Genomic DNA, 6,097 nt, shown 5'->3' on the forward strand with positions numbered 1-6,097 from the left:
GACAGCAAAGAATAATGAAGTTTCTTTTATAAATTAGGGAATTAGATTTACTTGATAATTCAATAAAACGATGTTATTGTGAATATTACTGTTACTTGTTCATCATTGTGTCAGTGTTTTTTCGCTTGAACAACAGTGATGAAACGCGATCTGTAGAGCAGTTTGTCCATTCAGGGCTACTGTAGAAACATAATGTCGGCTTTCATGTGAGGGGACCCGCGGTGTATGTAGATATAAACTGATAATTCTAAGTTAATAAAAACATAATGGCTCATTACGTAAGGTCTTTATACTCCCCTGAAAACATAGTTATCTATATTATATTGCATTTCTATCTAGAGATAATCTTAAATATTACACATTGCACCTTTAAGTCGAAAAGAAAGTCAAGTTTTTGAGGAGTAGATTTCAGGATTTTTCTCCATATAGTGGACTTCAGTGGGATTAAGGTCAAGGATAAAGGTTTCAAAATTTCAATACAGCTTTCAAAGGGCTTTACAAGTTCCCAGTGACCCTTATTCCTTGGGTGGGATGATGTAGAGCCCTTTGAAGCTGCATTGACAATTAAATTTGGACCTTCAACCCCTTGGCTCCCATTTAAATATGGAGAAAAATCCTGGAATGTTTTCCTCAAAAACCTTTTTGACAGAAAAAGAGACAGACACAAGCATCTTGAATGACACATGGGTGAGTAAATTATCAGCAGGAAATATTTGTGCCAGAATTTAACTAGTCCTTTAACCCTCATGTACTGTTCGATTTCAGTTACTTCCTGTACGGTCTGGGTCAAATTGACCCTAACTGGATTCAATACAATTTGCCAAAAATCACACTATGAAAACAACAAAGACTCAGGTACTAACAGTAAACTTTTTTATATGAATACTCATCAAATGGAACATATGATGTATAAATATGTTTCCAAAACATTTTTATTTCTTTTTTTTTTTTTTTACAGTTTTGTTTTGACAAATTTTGAAAATACAAAGTATGCTGACTTTTTTTGCTGGTTTGTTTTAACTTGTTTTTGTTGTTTTGCATTTGCTGCTCAAAACTTCAGAACTGAACAATTTAATATTGCTGTATAATGAAAAAAACGTTCACTTTTTGCCTAAGTTGGGTCATTTTTTGTTCTGTAGACTAAATTAATAAATTCAAGGAATTACTCAAGACAAGGTGAGCACACAGCAAGTGCATGCTTTCTGCATACAAATTTCTTGCACTTCACACACATGGTTCTGGTTTTGCTGTCACGTTTGGATGGGCACAAATCACATCTCTTCCTTTTTTTCCCAACATCTCTGCTCACTTCTTCGTTTTCTGTGGAACTGACTCTGGATCCACCAGCTTGCACTGACTCAACAAAAGCTGAAGCCGCTGGAGATCGAGGTGGACAGGTGCGTCTCTGGATCTCAGGCGTGATGAGAGCTCTTCCCAGCTCTTCCACTTCCAACGTTTGAATGCTGACACGTCCAGGATGTTGTAGAAGATGACCAAAGGCCAACGGACAGTCTTGCGCTGACAGCTGAAGGAGGATGTAACTTTGTCCAAGTTGTCGACTCCACCTTTGGCTTCAGGCCCAGTTACATACTCCTTCAGCTGTCAGCGCAAGACTGTCCGTTGGCCTTTGGTCGTCTTCTACAACATCCTGGACGTGTCAGCATACAAACGTCGGGTGTTCCTGGAAGAGCTGGGAAGAGCTCTCATCACGCCTGAGGTCCAGAGACGCACCTGTCCACCTCGATCTCCAGCGGCTTCAGCTTTTGTTGAGTCAGTGCAAGCAGGTGGATCCAGAGTCAGTTCCACAGAAAACGAAAAAGTGAGCAGAGATGTTGGGAAAAAAAGGAAGAGATGTGATGTGTGCCCATCCAAACGTGACAGAAAAACCAGAACCATGTGTGTGAAGTGCAAGAAATTTGTATGCAGAAAGCATGCACTTGCTGTGTGCTCATCTTGTCTTGAGTAATTCCTTGAATTTATGAATTTAGTCTACAGAACAAAAAATGACCCAACTTAGGCAAAAAGTGAATGACGCTCACAGAGGAGCGTGAAACAAGACATAACAAAAACAAACATCAAAGAAATGTTTTGTTTTTTATACTATCTGTCTGACTTTTTTTTTTTTTTTTTTTACATTTGTCTTTCTGTAATTTACACTTAATTCTAAATACTGTGATTTAACTTTTTTAAGTGTGTTTGGTTAGGGTTAGAGCTGAAATTAGTAAAACACTTGGACTGGAGTTGAAGAGCAAATGTTATTTTGTGTCTGTACAGGTGCTTTTGAATAGCTGGCTATGTGGGTCAAAATGACCCACAAACATTACGAACGTATAGGCTTGTCTGTATGTACATTTAACAACACATTAGCGTGTTGAAACTTTGCATGCATGTTCATGACCCCAAATGAGAAAAACCCACAAAATATCAAGAAAAACAACATAGTTTTAATAGCATTTCAGATAGATTGCAAAAATAAATGAGAGCTCATTTTTACCATCTGTAGCTGACAAAATATTTTTTCTGTATTGAAATAAGTGGGGGAAATCCCTTTTTTTGGCTTCCTAGGCTAGTAAAAAACTAAAATAACAAAATATAACCAAGAAATGTTACTATTTTGGGTCTGTAGAGTTGCCTTAGAGCATTAAAATAGGTGGGTCAAATTGACCCGGGAACAGTACGAACGTAACATTTTTTTTTTTAGACATGCCAAAACACATCGGCATGTTGAAACTTTGCATGCATGTTCATGACCCTAAATGCGAAAAACATACAAAATATCAAGAAAAACAACATAGTTTTAATGGTATTTCAGACAGATTGCAAAAATAAATGAGAGCTAATTTTTACCATCTGTGGCTGACAAAATATTTTTCTGTATTGAAATAAGTGGGGGAAATCTCCTTGTTTTGGCTTCCTAGGCTAGTAAAAAACTAAAATAACAAAATATAACCAATAAATACTACTTTTTTGGGTCTGTAGAGTTGCGCTAGAACATTAAAATAGGTGGGTCAAATTGACCCGGGAACAGTACGAACGTAACAAAAATTTTTTTAGACATGCCAAAACACATCGGCATGTTGAAACTTTGCATGCATGTTCATGACCCTAAATGAGAAAAACACACAAAATATCAAGAAAAACAAGATAGTTTTAATCGTATTTTAGATAAGTTGCAAATATAAATGATAGCTCATTTTTACCATTTGTAGCTGGCAAAATATATTTCTGCATTGAAATAAGTGGGAAAATCAGATTTTTTGGCTTCATAGGCTAGTAAAAAACTAAAATAACAAATTATAACCAAGAAATTGTAAAATTTTGGGTCGGTAGGGTTGCCCTAGAACATTAAAATAGGCGGGTCAAATTGACCCGGGAACAGTACGAACGTAACATTTTTTTTTTTAGACATGCCAAAACACATCATTGTGTTGAAACTTTGCATGCATGTTCATGACACTAAATGAGGAAAAGTCACCTAAATTTAAAAAGAAAAACCTAGGTTAACTAGTATATCTGACAACTCAAAAATCAAAACGGGTCAAATTGACCCGGAACAGTACATGAGGGTTAAAACTGAATAAATACAAAACCAATACATCTACAAAATTGTCAAGATTAACAATTTTATTAGTTTCAGATGTAAATTTAGATTATTGAATTTTTCATTACCAGTTATTCAGAGCTCCGAGGTGAAATTCAACTGAAAATGCATTTCTATTTCATCCACATCATTTTATTTTAATCCACAATATTCTACTGACTCCCATGGGCTCCATACAGTGGTGTCCAAAATTATTAGAACACTAGTATTTTTACCAGCTAAAAATGATTAATTCAGTCATGTCTATCTTTTGCTGTAGTGTTTCAATGGGTAATTTATTTTATATTTCTAAACATTAATTTTGCCATTAAATGTAATAATCCAGTAAGATTTTTGTTTGACAACAGCCAGTGGTCCAAACAGAGATCTGATCTTATCATCATCCATTCTGCACAGAATGGCATGAAGAAACAGAACTGAGACAGATTAAATCTAGAAGAACTGTGGCAACATCTCCAAGATGCTTCAAGAGACCCACCTGCAAACCTGAAAAACTATCCGCAAGTGCACCAAGTGCAAAAGCTGCTTTAAACACAAGATGATGGTCACACCAAATGTTGATTTAATTTAGTTAAAAGAAGTTAATTGATAAAGAAAACATTTATGACATTTTTATCAACATTCTCATTTTACAGAATTTGTACACAAGTGCTTAAAACTTTTAACAGTACTGCTTTGCTGGTAGGTTTCTTTAAGCATCTTGGAGATGTTGCCACAGTTCTTCTGGATTTAAATGATGAGATTAGACCTCTGTGTCAAGCGCTGTTTGTTTTCATACTTATTGTGTCACTGATTATTATAATTAATGGCAAAAAGAACGCTTGGAAATGTAAACTGATATTTCATACTGACACACTATAGCAAATGAAATAAATAAGTTTAAACCATTAGTTAAGGTAGTTTAAATACTAGTGTTCTAATAATTTTGGGCACCACTGTAGCTCTGATAATTAATGTAGTGTGAGAATAAGTAAAACCAAAACATACAACAAAAGGTCCATGACTCTGCACCAGAAGTGACAGACACACCAGATAAAGAGCAGTCCTCCTCCAAATGGCCAGGAATCAGCTGAATCAGCTGGGGGTAAAAAACAAAACAAAAACAAATTTAAAACAAAAAACTGAAGAAAAATACTACGAACTTTCCTTTAAAAATAAATTAATGTTAGTGTGTCTTAATGTAAAATGAATACTTACTTCCTCTGAAGATCATGTAGTAGAAGATTTTCATTCCCAAAACTTCTGGATCATAAGGGGAAACACACACACAAGCAATCAATTAAATTAAAATTAATTTGTTTGATAAGACATTATCTACTTACTGACAGACATGGGCTTGCGAAAATGTACTCACCGGCTCCATACCAAATCTGCACAGCTGATCCAAAATCCTGGTTTACATCTAGTATTCTTCTCCATGGAGTCCAATGATCATGCTTTCAGGTCCTCTCTCTGTCAGATGAGTTCACATAACAGTGTTCTCAGGTTACTCATTTTGAAGTTCTGTCACATTTTGTGAGTTTGATCTTAAAACTAGCATGGGTGCACAATATGACCATATTATTTCACAATAGTAATACATCACAGTATAGTTATTTATAATATTGTATTGCATTCAACATACGATCAAAGTAGTTACAAACAATAGGACTAATACAAAGGCAAGTTAAGTACATATAATGATTTTCTCTTTAGTATTTTGTTGTTTGATTATAGTTAAGACCGACTGGTAACGTTAAGCTTAATTATACTGTAACTTTAAGAAGAAAATGCACAGATCCAGTAACTGACACCTAACCTGGTTTGTTAATCTTGAATCAAAACATTAGTGACTGTATTTAGGTCAATTACATCTTAAGTAAACTGTCTGTATTTGACTATTCAAGTGAGCTGCAGATTTCTTTCACTACATATGTTCGGCAAGACATAAATATAATGTTACCGCCACCCGCAGCTAACAGTATTAGTTAATACTAACAAAACACTGTAACACACACTGGTAGGATACTAAAATATGTAATCGCGATTAGTATATCACTTCAGTACCTTAATGTAACTAGTGTAACAGTCTATAGAACTTTATATAATAGTAAAAGGTACCTACCTTTTGCAGTTTGCATGATCTTTAGCTGCTGGTAAAAGTCCATATTCGCGTTTGTTTGTTCTCAATCTTCATCCCACAACCAAAACTCGCTCAAAATATGAATTAAACAGTCAGACGTAAAATAATCCACGTGAAAGTCGTTGCTAGAGGAACGACCGAAACAGTCTGCAACAGAAGCCGATCAGCATATTCAAATTTAACCGGGAAACGGCTCCCTACTAGTCATTGGCCAGAATAATCAAAGGCAGCGATAATCAAACGCTCATTGGCTGTCGCCAGTACCGTCATAGATTGCAATTTGCCGTGTTTCACTTTCAGCCGGTAATGCGTGATTTAAATAAGAAAGAGCGTCAACTGAGCTATAGTGAATTCGCTATAGCTTTTTCAGCATT

The 6,097-nt window shown here is 35.4% G+C and overlaps 1 long non-coding RNA gene across 1 annotated transcript; it reads right to left on the reverse strand.

Moving 5' to 3' along the window:
- Positions 1–4,074: 4,074 nt before the first annotated feature.
- LOC141333936 (uncharacterized) lies at positions 4,075–5,836 on the reverse strand. Its single transcript, XR_012355446.1, has 4 exons — positions 5,706–5,836; positions 4,956–5,053; positions 4,799–4,840; positions 4,075–4,679 (listed from the first exon to the last, which is right to left on the reverse strand). It is a non-coding gene; the product is annotated as an uncharacterized lncRNA (long non-coding RNA).
- Positions 5,837–6,097: the final 261 nt, after the last annotated feature.

Source organism: Garra rufa, chromosome 4, assembly GCF_049309525.1.
Source record: "Garra rufa chromosome 4, GarRuf1.0, whole genome shotgun sequence".
In the NCBI taxonomy this organism is placed as follows: domain Eukaryota; kingdom Metazoa; phylum Chordata; class Actinopteri; order Cypriniformes; family Cyprinidae; genus Garra; species Garra rufa.